At 34.6% G+C, this 13082-nt stretch overlaps 1 protein-coding gene across 2 annotated transcripts in view; it reads right to left on the minus strand.

Moving 5' to 3' along the window:
* The window catches only part of LOC108149976 (atypical kinase COQ8B, mitochondrial), a 74876-nt gene that overhangs the window by 28124 nt on the left and 33670 nt on the right, over positions 1-13082 (minus strand). The window lies entirely within an intron of this gene.

A 13082-nucleotide genomic window follows, 5' to 3' on the forward strand; every position in this document is an offset into this window, starting at 1 on the left:
AGTAATTTAAATTGAATTTCTCGTCGCGCACCACGGGGGCATCAGGAATGGGTTTCGAATTGAGATTGGAATAAACATGGCAGTGGCACAGTTGTAGGCACTGTCTTATTGTAATTAGAGCAAGGGGACAATAAATCTCAATATAGGGGTATCCGCCCGTCCATTCGGAACCATTTCAATCCCATTTCGTTGCCGGGTGCGTGGATTTAAATTGCAATGGCGGAAGAGAAAGGAAGAGAAAGGAATCAGGGAAACCAGCGTAACACTATGGCAATGCATAAATCTAGCTCTGTTCCCTGCATTAAATGGAAGGTGAGTTAAGTACACTACGTAAAACAATCACTCAAATTTAAAATGTTTTCTTTTAAGCAAACCACATTAATTTATAATACTTTCAAAAGTCAGCTAAAATACTTATATTTCCAGGAAAATTAATTAAGCCACGAAAGGAGATATATTTTATGATAATGCCTTACCCAATTGTCTCTCAGTATTTTTGACATTTTTTTCCAGTGTATAAAGCACCAACTAAACGATAAAAACTGAGATAGAAATCAGGAAAGGGGGAATGTGGGGAAAGCGCTTCGTCGTCGCAGGAATTAGCTCAAAATTGCAAAACTTAAGCCAAATGCTGGCGCGGAAAAGGAGGAAAAAAGTGAAACGGAATCGGGCTAAAAGGAAAAGCACAAAAGAGGAGGGGGAGGCCAGCTACGATGAAGAAGGGAAAACAACAGGAGAGCTAGGTGAAAAAGGGAAAATCAAAACCACGAAACCAGGCGAAGGAAGGTTCATTCTTTGTTTTATGCCATCTACATAATAGATGGCTCAAGGAAGTAATAGAGAGAGATGGCAAATGCTGAAAGAGACAGCTGGAGGCGGTGAGTGAGAGAAACGGCTAGCAGCGGAAACAAGTCAATTTGCATTCCGGCTTAAACGAACATCGCCGAGTTAGTTAATGTTGCAAAGAAGTTTGGCTTAAAAAAAACATAGAGAGCAGGAAAGAGGATTTCGGTTGCATCAGCAATTGCAAATTGAATGCGAGAAAAAGACAGGGCGAATAAAAAAAAATAAAAAAAAGAAAAAGCTACCAGGCCAATAATTATCGTTTGTACTGCCTGTCCGGACTTATTTTATTGTTTCAAAATTAGTTTGGCCCCCGACCACGGGCACTAATCAATCAACTTACGAGAAAACTTCGATAAACTTTCGCCTTAACTTTGCTCGGCAGCAATTAACCTTAACTTAATTAATGAAACGGACAGCAAAATACGAGACTCTGTGCCAATCGCAGTATTCAGTGAAACTAAAGCAGTTTTTGACCAACTCTCGGTTAAATCTCATTTTAAATGATTGGAATGGAAAAAATAAGACACAATAAATATATATTTTGGTCTTTAATATAGAGTTCAAAATTTTAAATTTAATAACTGTTGCATTAGATTTGAGATTTTATTATATTTGCTTTAGATTTACTTTAATTGTACCTTAGACTGCTTTAATAAGTAAGTAAATATATGTTAACATTAAAATGTTTACTTATTTTAGCCTAAGAGCTGTTTTTCATGCATTTATCTTTCATTTAATTAATTGATTAAATTTAACAAAATCCATTGAATTCAAAGACTGAAATGGTTTTTTGGCAATTTGTAAATCAAAGAACAAAAGTCAAATATCGGCCTGAAAATATATTATTTATTGGAATACTATTGCAACCCCCTCAGCGACCTTAGAATAAACTGCCGAATTAGCTGCAACGCAGCTAAACAAAATGCTGCTGAATGAAATAAATAAATATTATTGACTTTGGTTTATTGCGTTCGGTTGTGTAACTGGCATTGCTATTATAAAATTAATTAAATTACACACTCCCGCGCAGCAGTGCAAAGACCAAAAGAGACAGCCATATGGATGGAGATAGAGATAGCGATATGCATACCGATGGCAATAATAAAACCATAATTTCCACACGCCTGCACAAATGTTTGTATGCCACTGTCCGCACTCGAAATGCAATTTGATTTCGGCTCTCTGTCGCATTTGGTTGTTTATTTGTACAACTCGCTAATTGAGCGGCATATAAATGCATGTCAAACCACTGCGAAGCCAAACGGATTGCATCGAAAACAAATAAATGTTCAATTACTAAAGGGCGACAATTATAACTGCCTAATACGTACGCGCAATGCAATGCAACGCTAGAGAATTTTGCGAGTTAATTAGTGCTTATGTTGACAGTCGTGCGGGTTTTTCACGGCAAATTTACCATTATAAAATTTCCAAATGTAATATAAAAATGTTAGAGGCAATCTGGTAATATATAATACATATGAAATAATAATGCAAATAAAATGAAGTACAGTAAATCAAGTGAAAAAACAAACTCTTGTAAAATCCTATTAAAAAAACGAAACTTTGTAAGGAATTTAAACTTTAATTAGTCACAAAATAAATAGGTAATGTATAGTGTTATTAATTATATGATATGGACATATTTTTTGGTATGGTTGGCATTTATTTTAGAGCCTCATTTAATTCGTAAGGTACTGTTCCCAAGAAAAGCTTTCTTTCCTGTTAAAGAAGTAAACTGTTGCTAAGCCCCCAAAAGGATTCGAGCCAATCCTTTCGAGTGAATTCCATTGCCCTCAAGAGAAACTTGCGTCAGGGATAATAGTGTGAAAACAAAACAAAGAAATAAACGTAAGGAAAAGAAATGAAATGTAAGGAAACGAAAAGAAAAGATAAGAAACAGGGAAAGAAAGGAAGAATGGGGCGTTGGGGTACATCGTAAAATGCTAGGGTAAACAAACATTTATAAATAATGAACATTGATTGCTTATTTGAACAAAATAAAGGCGGACATGGATACGGCTACGGTTACGCATTCACCCTCACGTTCAAGGATATATACCAAGACGGAAGGCGATGAACTGCAATCCAGGTGAATGTGTCAATAAATGTAATTGTGAATGTGAATGGCTGTCTAATCATTTTGGTCTTCAGAGGGCAAACTCATCAAGGGCCTTAATTGACTTGGGTGTGCGAAACTATAACCAGATATACACAGCCATATCAATTGGAAACGAAATGAGGTAGACATAGCTAAGGGCTTTCAAAAAACTCAAAAGACTTAAAAGTTGCACAAGATATCAAAACCAAAAATCAAATTCAAAAATATGTTTAAATAATATTTACTAGTAGTAAACAAATTCTTCACTTATTTCGCCTACTAGCCCTTAGTCTTATATGCTTAAGAAATTGACAAAAAATATATTCATCGACCCTATGAGTTTTGAAACCCATGATTTCAAAGTCTTACTTGTTTATTAATATTTTTAAAGAAACATTTGTAAGGGACAGTCCTCAAAAACAGTATATTATATTGAATAAAGGTGAAAGTACATTTACTTCTCATTTAATTCTTTTTCTTATAAAGTGTAGAGAAAACGATCTTTTCTAATAGGTACTTTTTGAATACCTTATATCTTTTGGAGTTTGTATAAAGGTAGAGAGCCTTGAGAATCGTTAGCTGAGTTCTTCATCTGCCAGAAAAGAAAGCTGCGAAGGTGTTTGCACTATTACTCGGTGTCTCCACTCATTTGGCCTTCATTGAGTTGGGTTTATAGCTTTCAATTTGAGTGTTTCTGGGGCCTCCTCTGTCATGCATGCGTCCAAGGTGCTTAATAATTTAGACCCACCCACATACACGCCCAGCAAACGCACACATGTGCAAGTGGACGTGTACGTGCATGAGCGAAAGCCTTTCTCCCTGCTCCTTTCTCCACTCACACAATCAATGCCATTATGCGTATGTGTGATGTGCGGTGTGGTATGCAATGCGAATTTAATGCACTTCTTGATGCAGCTGTGCATAAGAAATCAGATGCAACCTGCGAGACGCCAAATAATCTTACTGTTTTCATATCTGAGATGGAGATGGATTTTTCGGTTTTTGTCGGATACATTTCTGCTCATCACATAAACAATGTCACGCCCATAGGCCAAACTCAAAAAATACCTAGTTAAGTAAAAATATAAAGTTGTGCAGTAAAATCTTTCTTAATACCATACACCGTTTACTTAGAATGTTTTGCGATTGATAAATTTATGAAATGGTTAGTCAATAACAACATAAATAAAAATTTTTTTTTTAATTTTCAAACTGTGTTTAAAGTAGGGATTATAAAAATGTTTTTTTTTTTAAATACATAAATTGAACTAATATAATCTTTAGATATAATTATTTATATTAACTCGTCATGTCATAATTATTTTCGGCTTTTAATTTTTTTCTTGGTGTAGGTGTGACAATTGTTTTGGGAGGTTGTGAGCCAATTTCTAGGGTGTCCTGAACGTTGACAGCCGGCAAATGCAAATGCGGTTTTAACATTTGCATGACGTTCCGTACGTTATTTACAGAATGGCTTAAATGGCAACATGACTGCCATTCACAGCTAATGACATTTTAAATAAAGACTTTCGATCTATCCCTCTCTTTCGCAACCGCTCGCTCCATCTCTGTTTATTTTGCTTAGCATGTTTTGAGCTGCTTCTGGTGTTTGTTTCTTTTCTTACTTATTTTTTTTTTTTTTTTTTTTTGCTGTGGCCAAATGCTTTTAGCGTTAAATATTAAAATGATATTAGCATTAAGAAATGCTTGAGAACGAAATGGGATCCCATGGAACAGCAGGGATCGCCACTAAGTATGCAATGCCATTTGCCATCGCCCATTTTCCGCTCGCCATTTTCCAGTTTCCATTTCCAACGACCACTTTCCACCATCACCACATCTCAATAAAATAATTGCCTTCGACGGAAACCATTTTATACTTCAGGGCTCTAATAGTAATATAAGTAAACAAAGGAAAAAATAATAGATTATCAAATTATATTTAATTTGTTTTGGATTTAAAATAGCCGAACTAAGCAGTAATTAGTTTCTAATAAATTAACTTTAATAAAATAATGGTAAAACAAAACTCTAAACTAATTATAAAATCGGTAATTTTGACAAAAGCTCATAAATATATTACAATATTAAATAAATATAAATAAACTCCCCCTCTGTTGGTCAAAAACACTAAAATTGGACAGTTTATTTTTTCTTTGCAGCAACTTCTTCAAATTATTGAAACAAACATTTTGGCAAGCTCACAATTAACACACATCAAAACCAAAAACCGTTGGCAATAAACAGACAATGCCAGCGCCTAATCCACAATTGACATAAATTCATGCGAGTGCACAATCCATCTACCCTTAACCCTCCACTGCCACCGGATTTGGCCTGACCCACCTCTTAACCTGCTTTTGTACCACCACATGCAGTTTTCTCCACATGGAGAGCCAGCGAAGCGAACAACTTGCGCTGTTTTCTCATTATTTATGCACGACCTTGTTTTATGCCATTTTTTTTATTATTTTGCTAATTTCGCGCATTATAAAAACAAGAATAAAAAAGAACCCTACACCAACAACAGCAAACAAAAAAAAACGAGAGATAAACATAACCTAAGCGCACGTCATGTTGGTTATGAAAAATATGAAGCTCGGTTGAAAACAAATCAAGGTACACACGTAATCCATTTTTTAAAACGCATCAGAAAAAAACATTAGATTAAATTTTCAATAAAACTATGTAAAAAAGCACTAAACATTATTTTTAATTAATGTTATACGTTGGCAAATTTCATATTCTATTTTAAGTAATAAAACCAAAATTATTGTTTATTTAAGTTTAAAGATAATAAATGTTGTTTTCAATTAATTAAATTTAACTGAAAATTATTTCGTAATTCCTATCAATAAATGCTTCTACTCAATGTAATGCTTTGATTTGCATAAAAATGTTGTCTTTTATTAAATATATGCACATATGTAATGATTCTGTTATTAAAAAGGCGAAATACAATTTTGAATCTTTCAAAAGGACAGAGTATTCGTCAGACGACTTTAGCTGGATTTCGGTTTCAATCTTCTGCATTATTTTTTTTTCGTTGGTTCTTTTTGTGGCTTAATTTTTAGAAGGGAAACTTATGGTTTGGTCGTAGTCAGTTGAGAGCTTTTAACCTATTTTCCCATTTTTGCGCAATTTATCAACAAATTAATGTAAGCATGACGCCTCTTACACACACACACACACACACACACAAAAGTGCGGGTGGGCGTGAGTGTGTCTAAGCTTGTATGAGTGTGTGTGTGTGTGCGGCGTTGTCAAGAAAATTTGCATGTTTCTCCCACAGAGCTGGGTCCCCGTTTTTGTTTTGTTTTTGATGCATGTAATTAACTTGAAGCGGGTCTTTGCCTTCTACTTATGTAGATCTATGCTGATGTGAGAAGGTAAAGGCAGCTATTCATGTATGCGAATACATATATATACATATGTGTACATATAATGTACTATATGCAAGTATGGGCGCAGGCCTATACTGTCCTTGTAATTTCAAAGAAAATGTAAGGGTCTTGGGGTAAAGATCACAAAAGCCAAATTGTGTAGGTTTCCTTTATTTTTGAGATTTAAGAAAAAATTTCGAAAACTCTGCGAATCTGTTTTCTCTTTCAATAATATAACAAACAAAAACACTTAAAGTTAAATTTCGCAGTATTTTCCAATATTATGTCTTGAAAATTTAGTTTAAGCCAATTTCTTTATATTGTGAATAAACAAAAAACTATTTTAAATTGGCACTTAGGAAAGTAGTTTATTTTGTTTTAATATTTTAATAAACACTTTTATTTGAGGGAAAGCACTTTGTTGGCGAAATGTTTGCAATTAAGACGACCAATTACAATAAACAATAAATTTACCCACTAAACATATTCGTTTTAAAAAGTTTCAAATTCGAGAGCCTCTGAAAACTAATTTGTGTGAGTGGCTGGAAATCGTAAAAGTGTGTGCAAATGAAAGCGAAATATTCTGGGTATGCAATTAAAGCATTTTACGTTCTTCAGCTCATTTAGGAGTATGCGGCTTGCACATACTCGATGGAAACTTTCGTCTTTGCATAAGCATCCTTTGTAAATAACTACTTTAGCTTCAAAACTTTGTACGCACTTGTATGACTGCTCTGTTCGAAAGTTAACCGCTTTCGCCCACTCGTTCATCACATGTCCCCCCTTAATCATAATGCCACGGATGTTTCGTTTCTGGTAGTTTGCTTATTGGTCTTGTCATTTATTATCTTTGGCACGAAAATTCACGCTTGACAGGCCCTGCTGCTGCATTCGCAGGCGAACGTCGATGAAAGTTTATGACAATGCGACTCAACGCCCTCGGCCACGCCCCTTCATCCCCACAACCCCCAGCCCCATTCGCCCAGCCGATGACGCCCACCTGTCAAAGGGGGCGTAACTACAACTGGCATTACTCAATGAAGGGTACTGAAAGAAATCATTTTAGATAAGTGTAAAAAATTTACATTATTTATCAGTTTATCAAGGCATTAATAGCATTTAAATATTTTTTAAGAAATATATATTTATATAAAACTATACACATATAATATACCAGATTTTTTGTATTTGTCTTATTCATCTAAAATTGAGAATTTAGATTAACCTAGTTCAACTTGTTAAGTTGAACCATAAATTAAACTATCTAAGAGATTAAATATTTGTTAAGGTGATTTATTTAGTTATAGATTTATTATATTTGCAAAGATTATATTCTTAAAACCTTCTTATTAGGAAAATAAACAGCTTAATTAGACAATACAATTTTCACAAAGCAAAAGTATTTATTTTTAAAATTTAAAAATTAAACCCTATGAAGGCAAATATATTTCCGCAGGGTTAGTGAAAATTTGAATATTTTTCCCCATTTCACAATTTTCTCTCAGTGCCTAAGCATGTATAGTTCAGGTGGCGAATCGAAGTGAGCCGCAAAAAATAGAAACAAATGGAAAACTTTTGATTGGCAGTTGCCATTGTTTGTTAGTCGGGAAATTTGGAAAGTTTGGCAAGCCGCAACTTTAGACAGGTGCAAAAAAAAAATGAAGGGAAGGAAAAGGAAAAGGAAGGGAAAGGAGTCAAACCATATCCCCGAAACACCCTTTTACAGCCGGGGAAAAGTGACACCACGAGGATGCCATAGCATTAAATGCCTAGCAAGTTACTCAATTTCAATGGTCAGTCGGTGATGATGATGCGGCCTCTGTCTACGGCACAAAGCATTGCTCTCTTGCTCTAATGGCCGGAAAAGGGCAAGAAAATTTCCATAATTTTATGGGCTTGACAAGCTCCCCAGCAACACGGACAGTGGCCGTAAAGTGGAATTTTCAAGAACATCGGAGACCACACGGCCCAGTCCCCAGGACCTTTTAATATTTATGCATAAAAATTTATAGGTGCTCAAGTACGCATCAGTACATATGTACATATAAACACCCACCGAAAATCGTGTGGAGTACGCTTTGCGGGTCACCTTTTCACACAGGCTTTTCCACCGCTTTCCCATCGCCCGTTTTCCCTCCAGTTGCTGCTGGTGGTCGGAAAAGAAGAACTATCATTGCAGGAGATCGAAAGCTTTTATGTGTCAAGTTAATGAAACCGGAGGAGCAAGTGTCCACCGGGGGCGCAGTGGCAGCGGGGATAGATGCCAACAGCTGATTGCATCGGATTCCCTCTTAAGGTGACACTTTATACTGGGCTGCTGCCTTTAATCGGGGACTTAACTTTACGGCCCCGCCTTGGGCTCATTAAATTTTTATGCTTTTTGTGTGCTCTATTCCGGCTTTTAGATTTTTACATGTTATTCCGGGGGCGGATTCATACGCTAGAACCATATTTAACAAATAAAATTTGTTTTCCTTAGTTTTACATTATATGTACGTATTATTAATTTTGTTTTGTTAATTTGTAAATTCAATAAAAGCTTCCCCTTTTTTAGTTACTAACTTTTAAAATAATTTTCTTTCATTTATTTTGTCTTTCACATAACAACATAAACAAATCCTAATCAGTTTTGGTAAAATCTGTGGTATACCACCATTTTAGTGATAACCAATTTCCAAGTGTTTGAAACGCAACATATATCTGCTTCTGGGTTGTTGCAATTGAGTCGTTTGATTGTCGCTGCAAATCGAAATTTGGCCAACCATTAATTGAGCAAAACAAAAAAAAACAAAAGGAAAGAAACATTTGAAACTAGAATGCTAAATAGAGAAAACCTAGTGGTTGCCATTTATCCTTAGACACATAGACACACATATGAAAGTGTGCATTTTTATTCATTATACAAATGAAATTTGTATGTGCCAGTGTGTGTGCGTGTGTGTGAGTGTGAGCGTCGGGGCACTGACGGAAAATCATAACTTGAAATGCGTTAAAATGCATATAAAAAATTTATAGCCTACACTTAGGCGCACATTAAATGACATGCCTGTCAAAGGCTTGTCCAAAAGCAAGGGGTATAAATGGAACGTCGACAGGGTGTTACAAGGGGTATTTGACAGTGGGGCTTCGAGGACCTGCACATGGCAAAAAAATATATTTATTTCAATGATAAACTTTTGACAAACCCAAATTAGTATCAAAACTGAAAAGATTTTCAGAAACTAAACATCGAATTTTCTTTTTTAAACTTTTTTAATAAATATAAATTTATTTTAAGTTCTATACATTGCTTTACATAACGGAATGCATAAAACATGTTCTGAAGTCGATTTAAAAATAATTAAAATGTAACTAGGTTGGAGTATTATTTAGAGTAATCTGACATACAGCATTGTTGGTTGTTTAGTGTTGTTTAGATTAATGAATACATTTTTTCATTTCAGTAAATGATTCTAAATTTAAATTTCTTAGGCGCAGATTTTTTAAAACTGCGTTTTTAATGGTCAACTGGTCGATAGAGAAAATTATAAACTTTTTTAAAATCAACATTTTCTTCAGTGTGCTCTGATTATTAAGTGGCCAAGCCCAGCCTGTCTCTGATTGCTCTTGACAGCGCTGACCCAAAAAAAAAGGAAAAATATAAGAGCTGAAAAAAAAAGAATTATGAACCAAAATGTGTGTAATGATGATGTGTATTTTAATGTACAATTTGCGGGCTTTAATAGCACGCTCTCACACACCCACTAAAACACGCAAAATGTCCCCCTTTTTCTATGGGTTTGAGAACATAATCACAACCTTTCATATTGCATTGCATATTTTCCACACGCTCAACCCAATGCCGAACAATACAAAATAAATGGCAAGCAGACATAATAGATTCAGTTTTTCTGATTAAATTAATTTTGTAAAAAAGTTTTTTTTTATTCATTTGACCTGTCAGCGACAGCAGCAGAGTGTGGAAAAACCATTAAAAATATTATGAACAAGAAAGAAAGCAAACTTCGGCAAGCCGAAGTTCATATACCCTTGCAGCTATTGCATGAATTAAATACTTTTGAAAACATTTAAATTATGATTTACTTCAGTATATACTGAAAAACAGTGAAGCTATGATGATTTGCAGCTCAATTATTAGATAGTTATTTTATATATTTTTATTAGTTCTATGGGAGCTATATGATATAGACGTCCGATTTTGCTAAAATTTAAACCATAATTCTGAAATAATTAAACATTGCCATATGTCGAAGAACTAAACAAAAAATTAAAAAACAGAAAAGTTATAATTTTTTTTCATTTATTTCTCCGATTGTTCCTATGGGAGTTATATGCTATAGTCGTCCGATTTTGATGAAATTTAAACCGTAAATCGGAAATATTTAACCATTACTAAATGTCGAAGAAGTAAACAAAACATTAAAAAACAGAAAAGTTATAATTTTTTTTCATTTATTTTTCCGATTGTTCCTATGGGAGCTATATGCTATAGTCGTCCGATTTTGATGAAATTTAAACCGTAAATCGGAAATATTTAACCATTACTAAATGTCGAAGAACTAAACAAAAAATTAAAAAACAGCAAAGTTATAATTTTTTTCCTTTATTTTTCCGATTGTTCCTATGGGAGCTATATGCTATAGTCGTCCGATCCGGCTCGTTCCGACTTATATACTACCTGCAATAGAAAGACAACTTTTGGGAAAGTTTCATGCAGATAGCTTTAAAACTGAGAGACTAGTTTGCATATAAACGGACGGACAGACGGACAGACGGACAGACGGACGGACAGACGGACATGGCTAGATCGACTCGCCTAGTGATGCTGATCAAGAATATATATACTTTATAGGGTCGGAGATGTCTCCTTCACTGCGTTGCAAACTTCTGACTGTAATTATAATACCCTCTGCAAGGGTATAAAAAGTTTGAAGAACTCATCAGCCATAAAGGGAGTTTGCGAATAAAAGAGGAGCAACCTGGTTTCGTCGTCAAAATGCAAATTATTTGTAATTATTTGCGCTTCGAAAAGCTAAAGCGAATGGCATTCTGGGAAATACCATGCCTTTGTCTACGGATTTTAGCCTTTGACAACGAAAATGAATGAGAAAATGTTATGAGAGTTTTGATGACAGTATACAAAAGCAGATGGGGTTGAATAAGACTTTAGAATTTTTAAAACAATTTATTTAAGTATCATATATATTCCGCAGCCAAGTAAATATTAACATTTATTGCTCGTATAAATTGTTATAGTGTTTAAGGTATTTATTACCTTTTGCCTGATTTATTTTTTGTAATTCAAATCTTAAGATTTGGGAGAGCAAAACTTTTCTTTTACTGCACACAAAAATCACTGTCAATATTTAATTTTTTTTTCAAAGTATGTTTTTACTACATTGAACATTAAAATTAAAAAAAATAAAATTAAATTAAAAAAAATTAAACTGAAATTAAAAATTTAAACAGACTTATTAGTAGAGAGATATAAGTAAAATACGCTTTACAATTCTATTATTAATTCTATTATTCTATTAATCTATTTAAGAGTCTTAGTTTTCAAAGATTTAAAAAGACTTCCATTGATTTCCTTGAATCCTTTTTGCAAAAAGACCTATATCCCACACATACATACTGGAATCTAGAACTGCCGCAGCACTTGACTTGTAATTCTTGTTCTTGTTCTTGCTTGCGTTTGTGTTTGCGTCCCTCGCCTTTGTTAAATTCTGTTGTTTGCCTTTAACCCTAACAAACAAAAGGACAACAAAGCGGAGACCAAAACAAAAAAACCCCAAAAAAAAAAAAAAAAAAAAATAAAATAAAAACCAATAGCGGAATGTAAGGGGAAATATCATAGTCAGATGCATATAAAAATTCTTCATACGCAGTGTGGATACTTGCCTGACTTTCCAGCAGACAGATTTCGGACGATGGTTTTGCTGGATATTTCGATTCCGAATGCAGTTCCTTAATTGATCTGTCTTTTGACCGCCTTCTGACCGATGATAATGCCGCTGGTCTCGCACACTTTCTGTTTTATCACTCTTCGATCAGATATTACACATACGCACTGTGGTTGCACCAGAAAATAATTCGCAAAAAAATTCAACAATTTAAATATCCGATATGACTGCGATATTGAGCAACGATTGCCAGACAATATCAATTATTTCCCATCATCAAAATTTTTTGGTTGCCGACGCTTTGTTTTGTTTGCTTTCGTTTTAGGACCTTCAGTCCGCTGCTGCGTGTGTGTGTGTGCGATTGGGTGTGTGTGAATGTGTGTGTGTGCTTGGATGTATGTTTGATGGTTCGTATTTGTGTGAGAGACTGATATATGTAAGATGCGCGCATGTGAGCGTGTGAATAGTTTTTGTAATCCGCACAAATCCGCTGGTAAATTTGAACTGACTGAGTTCAAAAGCTAAAATGAGTTTGCATACCCCAAAAACGTACTATCCAATACCCGAGACCGATTTCAACGGCCGAAGCTAAAGCCGAACTCGATTCCGAATCCGAGAGCCTAAAGTGGGAAAGTTCGCTCACAGCTGCGGCAAGTGAAAGTGTCCTAAGTGCAGACCTCAAACTGTGCGAAAAGCTTTCACTTAATTGGCTGTTGAGCTTGAAGGCTTTTCAAAAATCTTTGCTTGAAATTGGAGGCTTTAAAAAGAAAAGTTTTGAGATATTCACGGGACCAAAATAATATGTTTTTACTTATTTTTAAAATTCTATTAAAATTGGAGTAAAAAAAT

Source organism: Drosophila elegans, unplaced genomic scaffold, assembly GCF_018152505.1.
Source record: "Drosophila elegans isolate 14027-0461.03 unplaced genomic scaffold, ASM1815250v1 contig_149, whole genome shotgun sequence".
Lineage (NCBI taxonomy): Eukaryota > Metazoa > Arthropoda > Insecta > Diptera > Drosophilidae > Drosophila > Drosophila elegans.